Below are 13,214 nucleotides of genomic sequence, written 5' to 3'. Positions count from 1 at the left end.
TTTTATTTCTGCTACCTTTTAAATTAAATTTTCCCCCACACTGCTCGGGAACATAGCATATGTACCGCAGGCTGTTACCCTAATCTTCTGCTTATGTTGCTGTCCTATGCTTAAACAGCACCAGCCACATCTTTTTTTTTTAAATCTTTTAATTCTGTAATTTAGCTGTCTGAGATCAATCCTTTATTGATATTCTGAGAAGGATTCTAGGTGTTCAAAAGCTATTCTTTTCGAATTGAAACACTCTCAGATGACCAGGGAGCAAAGAGAACTTAGAAGGTTCCAGCAGCTTATGGACTAACTGTCTCTGGAAGATCAGAGCATTACAAGACCCCCAGGACCTTCAGCAGATTCTAGAAACACCAATAGATGCCTTGGCAAAAACTCTCTGGTGGAATTGCCTGCAAATTGGGCAGGGAACTTCAGAGAGACAGATTTCTCAAGTCATCCCTGCATTGGCAGAGGCTTCTCAATGATTCTCCTGCCTTTGAGTCACCCATTCCCCTGGATGTAACCCTAATAAACTGACTAGTCCCTCAGGTTGGACTTAGGTAGAATCATTTCTTGGCACTGACATTAGGTACCTAGATGGGTTTGAGGCAGGCTTGTTTATATCTCCCCAGGAAAAACTTACACAATACCTGGAAATGGTGTCCTGGATCCCCAGTGTGTTTATTATTCTTTGCCATTTTCAGAATCTGAAACATAAATACTGGTGGCCACAGAGACCAGTCTAGTGATTGGCATAATAAGCATGCCTCTTGCTTTATCTGACCAGCACATAAGCCTCGCACATGAGCTGCCTTGTCCCTGCTAGTAACATTTCTACACACACTGGCAAGTCAGGGATGCAGGGATTCCCTTTTGCCACTGACCCCCCAGGCAGGACGTGTGTGTCGTTCTTGCCACAAACTGAGTCTGTGCTCTCTTCTCCTCCATTACTGCTGTGTGGTTGTTCCCTTAAACCAGTGGCTTTTGACAGCTTGCACACAGAATTTGTAGTCAGTGGGCTGTATCTGCTTTCTACTTTCACTGAGAAGAGTGGCTTGCAAAATGGCTTTGGTTCTCTTTATTACCTTTTTTTTTTTCCTTCTGATTTCAGGAAGAGAAAAGGAGCGTATTGACTTGTGAGGCTTGGAAAACACAGAGAGGCTCATTCCCTATTGTCCCTATACTATAGACCCTCACTTTTGTAAGTGTGAAATTTAACATTGTTAGTGAAATGATGAGTCTGTCTTGTTTCTTGCATATTAGTAGGATTACTTGATGAAGCATTTTATGAAGCACAGCCTGCTGCTTCATAAAAGGCTTGAAAACCACACACTTGGGGAATTGTTGGGCTTCCTGGCTGGCCATTCTTCACATCCCAAGAGGAAACATACTACCGTTAGGTAAGGTCAAAGAGTAGTGTATGGATAGGTGTGGTATAGAAAGGAAAAGCCAAAGGTGAGAGGATAGTGGGCCCGAGGTTTACACTCAGAGTGGGTGGACTGCCATCCACTTCTGTCTCTACCTGTCTGAGTCAGCACTGAAGGTTCAGTCCTCAGCTACACTATCTTCACAGGATGCTGGCTGCATTCACTGACAGCCAAATGCTACAGATTTCAGATTTTTACACTCCTCTCCATTTGCTACAACCCAGAGAACTCAGAAGGGAGAATTGTGGTTAGGATTATAGCATTACCATGAAGATTCGCCCCAAACCTGGGAGAGTTCCCATGTATCTTCCATGGGGTTCAGGGATCTTCAGCCTCATGGCATGTCAGTGTGTCCCTCATCCAGGAAGCTGCCCTCAGCCATAATGTCCAAGGATTTTACCAGGGTTTTATTGATCAAATAAACAAATGGCTCTTGGCTTGGACACAGTGCCTTATCTCTTTCCTGGAGGTCAGACAACAAAAAGCCCCAAAACTAGTCATATCCACAGACTCCCTGATGACCAGCTCGCATCTTGAAGTTGCCTGGCAGGAACTAAGCATATCTATTAGCATAACAATGATACCCAAGGGTTACTGAGCTCTTTGCTTACAACTGGGGGCAAATTCCAGATACATTCTTTAATTAATTTCGGAGCTTTTGTGGTTTGGTGTTTGGACTATTGTTAGAACACCCAGAGCTTTTGGGCTCTAGGCAAAGAAATCTGTGATCAGGGCAGGGCCACACATATTACCTACCACCTGCTCAAGACATCTTGGCCATGATCATATCTTGCAGGCCACACATTAGCCAAGTTCCACTCCCTACCTAAGAAAAGAGATACTTCTGCCACTTAGCTTCACTCATATGGTGCCCTTCTCCCATACCTCTCTTAAATTGCATGCTGATTGATTGTTTGTTTGTTTATTTATATGTCAAGTTGACACTAGCTAGAGTCATCTGGGATGAGGGAACCTCTACTGAGAAAATACTTCCATCAGACTGGCTCATAGGCAAGCTTATAGGGACATTTTCTTGATTAATGATTGATGTAAGAGGGCACAGTTCATTGTGGGTGACGCCACTCCTGGGTGATAGTTCTGGGTTGTATAAAAAGTAAGCTGAGCAAGGCCATAAGCGTTTTCCTCTACATTCTTTGCTTCAGCTCCTGCTTTGGCTTCTCTCTATGATGGACTATGATCAGGACACGTAAGTTCAATACACTCTTTCCTCCCTAACCTGCATTTGGTCATGGTGTTTAACCTAGCAATAGAAAGCATATTAAGGCAAATAGCATAGGTCACCTATTAACTAAACCTGTATCTTCACCATACAGCACAGGATCTCCTTTTACTTGGGACCCTTAAGAGAAGATACTTCACTTTGTGGGGACTGAAGCTCTAAAAAAAGCTGGTGCCTGAAGGACAGTTCAGCTCAGTGTCCCTCTCTCTCCTCATTTTACTCCATAAAAATCAAGCAATTCTGATTTGGGGGTCTTCTCTCATTTGCTTCTTGATGACATGGGTTTGCTTCTGTTTGGAGGAGACACTGGCCTTCTCTACCTTCCTTAGATGGCCAAGTGGGAAGTAGGTGGAAGTTGATGGACAGAAGCCCGTGGGCGGATGCTTATTTTCACTCATCCTTCCTATAGCTCTGGCAAATGTAGTTCTTAATGCCTGGGGTAGGTTGGCTTTGCTCATGATGTGGGAGGTCAGAGAAGGGATCCTCCTCATATGAGTTTGTACTTCATTAGTGCTCACTGGGGTCAGGGGTCTGCCACAGGGGAGCCATGTGCACATGAGAGGCATCGGCTAGTTTTCTCCTTCCTTCTGGTTCTTGCATCCTTCCTGACTTCATTTCACACAGATTGCTCCATTTTTCTCCATTTCCACTGTATATAATTTTCTTGTCCCAGGACTTGTCTTTGTCAGATTGCACTTCTCCTCCATGATTCTTCCTAAGATCTTTGAAAAATTTCAAATAAGAGCACATGCATTTATGTGGAGTGAATAATACATGGGCCTACTCCTTCCAATGCATGAAACTGACTCAGTTTAAAAAAAAAAAAAAAGGCCATGAATCCATGTCGCAAAAAAAAAAAAAAAAAAAAAAAAAAGAAAAAGAAAAAAAAGAAAAAAAATTCTAGGAAGGTTGTCACTATGGTTAAAGATAATTAGCAATTGATTAGCAACCAAGAAGCTAAATAAAAAGACACATTTCTCCCCAAGATGCATGGAATTGATAAAAGCAAGAATTCTTATTTAAGGACAGTCATGGGTTTTGGATGTGTGATGGAGAAATATCTTCACATTAATGTGGGCATGACTCACAATAAACATTTATTTGGGAAAGAGACAGAAGCCATTTCCCAGAGCTCGGTGCCATGTATGTAGTTAAGAAGTGCCTATCACCAGGAATCCAAGTCTTACAAACCTCTCCTGGCAAGTGTTTGTAGGGCTGATGCTGCAGCCCCAATTAGGCCTCCTGTTCGCTCCAACTACTCAGTGTTGGAAAGGGAGAGGTTTCGCTTCCCTACCTTTTCCAGATGGACTCATCGAGACTCAGCTCTGACTGGAAATCGTGCCACTTGATGGCAGAGATAAAGAGGCATTGTCCCAAGACTGAGGAGTAGACACGGAGGGCCTATGCTGACCCCATTTGGTTTTGCAGGACCCCACTGAACTCACATATATCTGAACGTTAAAGAAGTGGATGCCAACAATGCAATCTTTGATTCAAAAAAGTTTAGGGATTATGTCGGTCCTGACAATGGATAGCTGTAATTTCCGTCTCTGCACCCTCAGCAATAAGGCAGAAGACTATTTATATAGCATCTGCCGTGTCTCAGGTATGAAAAGCCAGCTACAGGTGATTTAAGCATATGGAAATATTTATGTAGAATAGATGCAAACAGTAATCCTGTAATTCATTTGCTTGAGATGGAGTTAATTTGACTCAGATAATGTGAAACACAATTCTGCATGTGTCTGAGGGGATTTTGAGAAGACATCAGTTTTAGTTGGTGGGCTGGGTTAATATTTTCTGCCACTCATGTGTTTGGGCCTCTTCCAATCTGCTAAGGGCTCAAATAGAAGAAGAAGAGGGAGGGAAAATTCCCACCCACCGCTTAAGCTGGGATGGCCACTCTCCCTGTACGTAGGCATCAGCAAACCCAGATTTTAGCCTTATTATTTGGAGTCACACATAAACTTGGCCTCCCTGGTTCTGTGGCTTTTGGGCTTGTATTAAACTGCGATATCTGCTCTCTTAGACTCTAGCTAGGACTTAGCTATTTCTTTGCCTAGGCTCAGTCATAATATTCACCAGTCTCTCAGAATAGATGTCTTTCTGCCCAGTCTTTGTCCCGTAGCTTTGTTTCTCAGGAGAACCCTGACTGATTCAATAGTCACACTTTATTTCATGTTTTACTTTGCAATAGTTTGGATGAAGAAGCTTGGGGTGGCAAAGCAGCCGGTCCCTTTAGGACCTAAACAGAACACAGGGAGCAGGGCCCTGTGCCAGCATCCAACACACACAGGACCAGGGTGGGAAAACATTCCTCTCCTCCTGCCCGAGGTCAGAAGCACCTTGAATTGTAGTCATACAAGGATCAATGGTAATTTTTTATTGAGCTCTCCATGGTTCACAGCATGTAGACCAAGTGGCATAGGTCTGCTTACAACCCTTGGGAACCTCTGAGACCCCCACTGCATGTGAGTGCCCAACATTAATGATACCCTGTCATCTGAACCAAGAAGTTCTGTCTCTGCATCTCTTTCACCTCCAAATCATTCCCAAATTTATAGGTACATTGTGGGCATTCTGAGAGCACCAAGTCATTATTAAGGTGTGGAGTGGATTAAAAGGAACTTAGTGGATGACAGCATCCCTGTTTTAATACATGAGAACTGAGAGAGACATCTGCAGCACATTTACACACACATATTAGGAAAGAGGAGAAGGCTGCAGTTTTGTAGGTGTGTGGGAGATCAGGGGTTCCTAGAGTCCTACTGACACTTCGTGTACCCAAGGCTGATGCTGGACATCCACTCCTTGATTGAAATTGGTTTCCACAGTGTGTAGCTCTGATATCATGGTGCAGTGACAGGAGAGACTGAGTCCACATATTGAGGTGGTCTTGGCACAGTGACAGACTAAGGGAAGGCCAGGATGGGTAGATATGGTCCTGTGAGTTCAGAGACCACTCTACCTGAGTTACAAGACCTCCTCCCTCCCTGGGGGCAACCCTTCACTTGTTTTCCTTCCAAAACAAATAAAGCAAGTCTGAGCATGGGAACGTGATCACACCAAGCTTGGCGGGTAGACACAGCCCTGTTAGAACAATCGACTTTTCTGTGTCTTGTACAAAGTTAAGACTTTTGTCCCTAAGAGATATCTGTATTCTGCTTGCTTTTGTCTTTGAATTCACTCTGTTGTCTTAGGCTAAGAAGTTAACAGTGAGTTTCTGTTGCTGTCTCATGAATTCCAAACACCCTGGGAAACATTTAGTAGATTTGAATCAAAGCGAATGAAACCGTTCATTAGAAGATGCCACAAAATACTAGCTCTAAGTGTTGCTCAGCTGTGTCCTTTTCTCCTTTCAGACTTTTCCCCTTTTAAGCAGGAGGATGGCTCTCAGCTTATGGTGGGTTTCAGAAAAACACTGTGGGCATGATGACTGATTTCAGCATAGTGAAGTGGCAGAGCGGGAAGCATTGGTGAGAACAGAGGTGACAACACTGAGCACAGGAATGTGACACAATCACCTGTCATCCAAATCCTAGTACAGTACTTATCAACTATACACATTCAACACAATGCTATCCAATAAGCTAACAAATGCAGGCCCATGGCATCAAAATATCCACATGTGTCCTGTAGACTCCTTTCTCCTCTGCCTCTCTGGGGTTGACCAGATAGACATTGCACAATCTGGTCCTAGGAATGGCCTTCCTGCCATCTTTGGGATGTTAAGAACTGCTGTCTGGCCGGGCGTGGTGGCGCACGCCTTTAATCCCAGCACTCGGGAGGCAGAGGCAGGCGGATTTCTGAGTTCGAGGCCAGCCTGGTCTACAAAGTGAGTGCCAGGACAGCCAGGGCTACACAGAGAAACCCTGTCTCGAAAAACCAAAAAAAAAAAAAAAAAAAAAAAAAAAAGAACTGCTGTCTTTTTCCTCTGTGGGAGAATCCAGGGAAGTTTCTGAAGATTGACTGTCAAAGTCATTCTGGTTGTCTATTTTTCTGTCACATTGCACCTCAAAACTTACCGGCTCAATGATTTTATTATGAGCACAGGCTATCTTGGTAATTCTTGTTCTCCAGATAGACTGTCTGTCTTTCCTTCTAAATCTGATGGGAGAACAGGTTTGAAGCGCCCATGTGGCTTTCTTTCCATACTTCTGCCTTGGTAGAAATGGAGGGGAGGCTGGCATCAACTAGGACAGAAGGAAGAGCATCTACCATGACTCTCAAGTACCTTGTCCTCCAGTAAGTAGAGGACAAAACCATCTGCTTTTGAAGTCTGAACAGATAACATTTTGTTTTGTTCTATGAGTCAAATGGCTAGGGAGCTCAGCTATGTCTCAGGGCAGACACCTGCCATTGGATGGAAGGTGTGTAAAATAAAATGTGGCCTTCTTTTCTTCTCTTCTCTTTCTTTCTCTTTCTCTTTCTCTTTCTCTTTCTCTTTCTCTTTCTCTTTCTCTTTCTCTTTCTCTCTTTCTCTCTCTCTTTCTCTCTCTCTCTCTCTCCCCTCCCCCTCCCCCTCCCCTCTTCCTCTCCTCTTCCTTCTTTCCTTTCCTTTCCTTTCCTTTCCTTTCCTTTCCTTTCCTTTCCTTTCCTTTCCTTTCCTTTCCTTTCCTTTCCTTTCCTTTCCTTTCCTTTCCTTTCCTTTCCTTTCCTTTCCTATTCCTCTTCCACTGTTACCACCACTGCTGCCACCACCACTGCCACCACCGCTCCTACCAATCTCATCACTGCCTCTGCCACCACTTCCTCCTCATCCTTCTCCTCCTTTTCCTCTTTTTTCCTTCTTTTTAGTGTGGTACAGTACTAAAGACATAACTTAGAGCCTTAGGTGTCATAGTATTGAGCTATATTTTCAAACCTCTGTTTTTATTTCATCACTGAGAATATCAAATTTAAAGTATGATAGACTAGTGAAAAGGTGAAATCAGTCTAAATATCTACACATAGGTAGTGGATAGACAAAGAAGGGTCTGTCCATAAAAAGGAATATTATTCAGCCTTCAAAGGGGGTGAATTCTGACAAATATTACAATTTGGGTGAGCCTTGAGGGCTATATGCAGATCAAAACAAGCTAATCTCAAGAAGACAGACATATAGGATTCTAGTTATATGAGATAGCTGGCATGTTCAAATTTATCGAGATAAACTAGGATTGGATTTGTCAGGGTCTGAGGGATGGGGCATGGGGAGTCAGTATTTAATGGGTATAGATTTTGACTTTTGCCACATGAAAAAAAAATTCTGGGATAGATGATGAATACAGTTATGTAACCAGAATGTTCGATTTGCCTTTGTACTGTGCTCTCAAATGTGGCTAAGATGGTACATTTCATGTAGTATATAATTTTCAATAGAAAAGAATAGGTGATATTGTATTAAGACAAACAAAATACAATGGCTTTCTGAACTCCATCAGTCATTTAGATTTCCAAGAGACTTTCTGGAATTTTAAAAAGCCCCACCTCCTTCCGCTGGGGTTTGTACCCAACTGCCTCCTTTTCTTTCCTCTGGGGTTTGGTGCCCAAACAAGTCACAGAAGTAAGTAGAAGTTTTTAGCATCAGGCAGGGAAATGATTGGGAGACTCACATTTAAAAATTAAAGCCATCGCAGACTTTCTTGTTCTCAGGAAAATTTGTTCCTGAATTATTAATTCTGTTTTGCTCCCTTATTAAAATAAAGATAACAGAGTGAAATTGAGGTGCCTCAACTCACCTGTCAGCATCTCTCAACAGAATCAACAAGTTTTAGCTCTAAACTCACCTCCGGTTTCTATGCAAAGTTTTAAAAATTGGCTTTGCTTTGTAACTGCTTTGCAGTGGATTGTGTGGGTTCAGGAAGCATTGTGAGGCTCTGTCTTGAACTGAGGACAATTTCTTCTCCCCCTCCTCCTCCTCCTCCTCCTCCCTCCTTCCTCCTCTTCTTCTCCCTCTTCTTCTCCCTCTTCTTCCTCTTCTTCTTTTTGATGTTGTTATTTAGAAACATCCATATAACCCCCACATTCTTCAAAAACATGTGCATCGATAATTTTATTAAAAACAGAAGTAGAAAGCCGGGCATGGTGGCACACGCCTTTAATCCCAGCACTTGGGAGGCAGAGGCAGGCAGATTTCTGAGTTCGAGGCCAGCCTGGTCTACAAAGTGAGTTCCAGGACAGCCAGAGCTACACAGAGAAACCTTGTCTCGAAAAAAACCAACCAACCAACCAACCAAACAAACAAAAAACCAACTAACCAAAACCAAACCAAAACAAAAACAAAAAACAAAAAACAGAAGGAGAACATGCACTCATGAAAAATATTCTAGTGTAGAGTTTGCTGTATTTTATGAAACCCTGGACTAAATCAGAAAACAAAACAAAACAAAAAACTTTTGGGATTGCAGAGGCTCCTCCAGCCCTCTTTGTCCCTGAGGTGGGCTTTCTCAAGGACTTGTAATACCCTGTTTTTTGAGCATTTTCTTTTTTTTAAAAAAGATTTATTTATTTATTTATTTATTTATTTATTTATTTATTTATTTATTATATGTAAGTACACTGTAGCTGTCTTCAGACACTCCAGAAGAGGGCATCAGATCTCATTATGGGTGGTTGTGAGCCACCATGTGGTTGCTGGGATTTGAACTTCAGACCTTTGGAAGAGCAGTTGGGTGCTCTTATCCACTGAGCCATCTCACCAGCCCTTGAACATTTTCTAAGTGGAGACCTGGAGGCTATTCACTGTTGGCTTCTTTGACTCAAATGTGCTTAAACAACTCACCCACATGCTGCGTGGACTTGTACTCTTGCTTTTTTTTCTCTCATGGGAATACGCTGCAGTTTATTCCCCTCTTCTGCTGCTGTGCATTGGTTGTTTCTGTTTTTTGAGGAAGATTGGTGTTGCCTATGAATATTTCCACAGAAACATCTGACATTGACACACTTGCCCTTTCAGTCCTTCTCCCTGCGTTCCTTGAAGGGAGGTGAATTCCTGCCACAGGGTAGATGATAGTGCTGATGTTCATACAGACACCAAACACTGCCCCCCCCCACCCCAAACTAGCTATATGCATTTAAACTATAACTAAACCCCTGGACTCAGAGTTGGCAGTATTTTCTTAGCATAAACCCTGGTGAGCAGGTAGGGGGTGACATTATGCTGCTTCTTTTCTATTTATAGAATTGTTTTTGTAGCATGCCTGCTCAATTGCTATATCCAAAGACAAGGCTGCCTGCTTTCTTCTTGGTGGCTCACAGATATTTTAAACAGATCTTCTGAATGAAAACACTTCATTGGACTGCAAATATGTGGCTATTTAATTGCATTCTTTTAAAAAGATTTATCTGTATTATTTTTAATCATGCATATGTGCATGTGATTCCGATGACAATGAGAGGCATCTCATTACATTATTTAAGACAGGGTTTTATGTACGATGCACATAAAGCCATTAAGGCTTGCCATAAGATCAAAGAGCCCTCCATTTTTTAAAACCTTTATTATAATTTAATTACAGATCCACAGTATTATGGTGTGTTGTGTTTAATTTAGGTAGCAACTTCAAGGGGAATTTGGATGCTATTAGCCTTTAAGTCAGAAGGAGACTCTGAATAAAGTGAGTTGTCCACTAGAATGTAGATGAGAATCATTTAAGTCAAGGGCTCAAACAGAACAAGCTGTGTCTTTGAGCAGGAGGGGGCCCCTCCATGGCCAGCCTTTGGGCTCCTCTGTACCACTGGGAGAGGTCTCTAGGCTGGCAGTCCACACTGCAGTAGTCACTTGCCTGCTTCCACGGAGTTGGTGCCAACTCCGATAGTACATCCTTTTTCAACTCTATGGACTATGTGACTTATCACTCTGGAGTACCTTCATTTATGTATTCTCACAAACTTGAGTTGGGGTACAGTATTTATGGTTGGAGCCCCGGGAATCCTTGAGAGCTGAGTTTCTAGCCATTGCACTTTTTTTTTTCTGCAGATGTAGCATTTAAAGCCTGAACTAGACATCTTCTTAGGCCTTCCAGACAAGTTGGAGACTTTGGAGTTCAGAAAGGGGCTTCTGAAAGGCAGGGCTGGCTTCTCGCAGCACACAAATCAGCTGGGAGCTGAGCCAGGGCATAGAGCCTGAAACCACAGTGAGGGACATGGAAGGAAGGAAACATCGGTAAGAGCATCACAAGAAGAAGGCAAGCACTGGGTAAGCCATGGAGGAGAAGCCAAGAGGTATGCTGGGTACAGCAGCAAGATAAGGGCACTCCCAGCGGTGTTCTGAGTGAGCCACGCTTGGAGTTCAGTCAGTATGCTGAGAGCTACATTAAGGTAGTCTTACGGAACCCTACAACACTCCCTGTTCTGAGGCTTCTCACCCTACTATGTCTGTTTTTGTTTGATGGTCTTTCCTTACTGTAGAGAAAAGAATATGGGGGGGGGGGGAAGGTGGTTGTTTCTGAGACATAATCTTATCCAAACAGTCATAAGCTGGGGGTGGGGGAGAGGCTGAGGAAGAGACCTTTAGAGTCCCTTATACACCTCCTTGATATTTAATTACGTGCAAACCTGCCCTTTAGAGCCCATAGGAGCCCCAGGGAAAATGTTATGTCAGGTAATGAATTTTTATTACGTGTACTTGAGCATTGTGTTGAGTCTACTTCATTACCAGCTTCATGTGGCCTTTTCCCAATCTATTGACCTCAGGGCTGGAGGAAGGATCTTCACATGGTACACACTTTAGCAGATTCAGATCTGTAATGGATGCCAGGATTTTGAAGGGCCTAATTCAGCCATAGAATATCCATTTGTTTATGCAGGATCTGGTGAAATTTTCTGTGCTGTATACATCCCATTCCCTGAAAGTTGAGGTTCTTGTCAGGGGAGGATGTTAGTCTTTGAACAAATTTCTCCCCTCCCCATGTCTTGCCTAAGTAACCCAGTATTTGATTAAGATGATGATAACTGTCTAATTATATTCTTTAAGACTGGATATATGATGTGGATTAAGACACAGGAAAGGTACATTTCTTTTTGGTTATATGACAGGTGATACTCAATGTATATCTTTAATTGAATGAGCCAAAACAAAATCGAGAAAATTATTTTCTCAAATAAAATGTTTCATTTAAATGCTGCATTTCTCCCCTATGTGTTTTAAGTGCTGGCAGAATGACCCCCCACATTAGTTACTTTTATGTAATTAAGAAAGACAAGTTTATTTGGGATTGTATTTCCAGAGGGATGTGAGTCTATCTTGGTTGGGAGGCACGGCAACAGAGCAAGAATGCAAAATGACCAGAGTAGGAAGCTGAGAGATCACATCTAATCCAGAAGCATGGTGCATAGACACTGAAGTGTCAGTCGGGTGAGGTTACCTAATCTCAGAACCTGCCCAGGAAGTGATCTACTTCCTGCTGCAAGGTCATGCCTCCCAAACCACCCCAAACAGTACCACCAGTTAGCGATCAAGTGTTCAATACCTGAGCCTATCAGAGACTTTTCATTCAGGCCACCACACCTGCTTTGTGGATGTCTAGTCCCTTGTGTCTGCATCCTACCACCATAGGTAGCCCATTTGCGGTTTCTCAGCTCCATTATAGCACACGACATATTGACACTTTGCTCACCCCAAAGAAAGTTATTCAGTTATTATTATATCTGTCCAAGTGCAGAGGTAACAACGAACTAACCAACCACCTGAGCAGCCAGCCAGCCAGCAAACTTTTCTGATATGAGTATACCAAATGTCAGTGCAACATAATTCTAATGTAAAGGTACCCAGAGTCATTACTGTGGAAGTCCTTTTCCTCTGACCCCACATCTCTGGCAGGTATAGCAGAATGCCCTTCATTGTCTGTTCTGCTTTTCTGCATTGCTGAAGTAGGGTACCAAAGGGCAGCCAGATCTGCAGAGTAAGCTATCAACTTACAGATGCTTCCGCAGTCTCCTTGGGTCCAAACAAAAAGCAGAAAGAGAAGGGTATTGGATGGGAGACAGGCTGTGGGGACAACAGGGAAATTGTGTACAACAGCAAGCAAGTTTACTACCAGGAATAGTCCTTTTGTCTCTTAGTGATTCCTCCTGCTTCTGTGAGATAATATGCTGGATAAAGCACGGCATAGCTGAAGGTAGACATGGGATCGAGAGGCAGTGGCTGAAGGAACCAGCCAGGGGTGAGCTGCCCAGAAGCCACAAAGTCTGTACAGAGGTGCTAATGGAGTGACAATCTAAGCTTGGGGTTTGCAGAAGTTGCTCCAAACTCAGGCAAGAAAATCTAGAAAGCATATGTGATAGGTAGTATCAACCAGGATTTTCCACACCCAGTGTGTGTGTGTTACATATATATGTATATATAATGCATAAAAATGCAGAGAGGGCAAGAGAGTAGTATGTATGTATGTATGTATGTATGTATGTATGTATGTATGTATGTATAGAGAGACAGAGGGAGAAGATGAATAAATAGACGATAGATGGTAGATATAGATAGATAGACAGATAGATAGATGATAGGTAGATAGATCTATTGATAGATACTCTGTGGTTCAGACACATGGTTATAGAAGCTGATAAGCCCACATGTC

The sequence above is a fragment of the Mus caroli genome, unplaced genomic scaffold, assembly GCF_978045245.1.
Source record: "Mus caroli unplaced genomic scaffold, Mus_caroli_1 scaffold_10, whole genome shotgun sequence".
NCBI lineage: Eukaryota > Metazoa > Chordata > Mammalia > Rodentia > Muridae > Mus > Mus caroli.
This window is presented reverse-complemented; position numbering follows the sequence as displayed.